This window comes from Zingiber officinale, chromosome 7B (assembly GCF_018446385.1).
Source record: "Zingiber officinale cultivar Zhangliang chromosome 7B, Zo_v1.1, whole genome shotgun sequence".
Lineage (NCBI taxonomy): Eukaryota > Viridiplantae > Streptophyta > Magnoliopsida > Zingiberales > Zingiberaceae > Zingiber > Zingiber officinale.
The window spans coordinates 111,444,701-111,446,314 of record NC_055999.1 but is presented as its reverse complement, the minus strand read 5'-3'; the positions used below and the strand labels follow the sequence as shown (position 1 = coordinate 111,446,314).

The 1,614-nt window shown below is 37.7% G+C and overlaps 1 pseudogene; it reads left to right on the top strand.

The window, feature by feature from the left end:
• The first annotated feature begins 331 nt into the window (after nt 1-331).
• On the top strand, nt 332-1,071 carry LOC122004675 (annotated as a pseudogene).
• Nucleotides 1,072-1,614: the final 543 nt, after the last annotated feature.

Sequence of the window (1,614 nt, the reverse complement as noted above, 5' to 3'; positions counted from 1 at the left end):
GGATCAAAATCAATTTGCTCCTTATGTTTTTTAAGGATCTAACACTTTGTCTACGTGATAATCATGTATTGGATAAAATAAGTGTCATGGATCCATTGGGATTTTGATATTATTTACCATTGGATTAGAGTCAATCCAATGGTTGAATATTGCATCGCTCAAATTAGAAATACCCTTTCTTTCCTATTTAAATGCATGCCTCTTTTCATCACACGTCCCGCGAAGTCTACTGGCGGCAAGGCGCTGAGGAAGTCAGATCCCATGATTGGCGGCATAAATAAGCCACATCACTTCTTTTTGGGCATGAGATCGTGTAGGACTTCAAGAGTAGATGAAGCAGATGCTACAATTCCAACCACCCCATGAAGCTAAACACTGGCAAGTCCCTGCACCAGCCATGCCTCCATGCCACAACCTGCAAGACCTCACTGGTGAGCCTTGCTTTCTCCTTCAAATTTTAACTCAATCACTAGCAATTAATCTTACTGTTGCTGCGACTCCATTGCTCTATCCCGTGCAGGGGAAAAGATCCATGTCCTTGTCAGGCCGGGATCGATAATGCAAGTGATGACATACATGACATTGCAATGGCAGAGGATGGCATCTCTGATGATGATATGCAAGTAGGGGAGAAGAGGAGGCGACTGAGCATGGAATAGGTGAGGGCACTGGAGAGGAGCTTCGAGCTGTAGGGAAACAAACTAGAATAAGAGAGGAAATTGCGGTTGGCTACCACACTTGGGTTGCATATAAGGCAGGTGGTCATTTGGTTCCAGAACAAGAGGGCCAGGTGGAAGACCAAGCAGCTGGAGATGAATTATGAGCTGCTTAATACCCAATTTGATGCATTCAGATCACAGAACGAGACCCTAAAACAGCACAACAAGAAACTCCAATCTAAGGTAAATTTAGAATTTTCAAAAATGATTACTGGGACATGAATAACTCTGAGGAAATGTGCAGATCTTGGCTCTCAAAGGCAGGGAAACAACATCATAAGTCATCAATCTCAATAAAGTAACTGAATGTTCTTGTAATAATTGAAGTCAGAACACCTATGAGATCGAATAATATTGCAAATGTTGGAAATATTTTGGAGGATGGAAGTTTCTATAACTTGCTATAACTTTTAATTTGAAAATGACGTATGGAGGCTTTCATTTGGACTTATCGTATCAAGTTTGCAAAATGTATTTGAGTAGAGATCTTTGAAGAATATACAATTGGAATTTCTTCTTTAATGAGTTGAAAATTATTTTTACACCTATTGGGCTCTAGTTGAAAATTGTTTATACATCTAATGAGTTTTAGAGCTAGAGTTGTTTGAATTGTTTCTAAATTTTAACTTTAACAATGTTTTGAAGTACTCTTATACTCATGGCATTTAGGTGTGGTTTGAAACCGCTCTTAAATTTCATGAATTATATATATATATATAACATCCAACATGTTCTAGAGTGGTTTGAACTGTTCCTAAATTTTAAACTTTAATAGTGTTTTGATGTGCTCTTATACCTACATTTAGGAGTGGTTTAAAATTGCTCTTTAATGTCTAACATTAATAGCATTTCAAAATCACTCTTATATCTATAGCTTATAGAAGTGGTTTAAAAC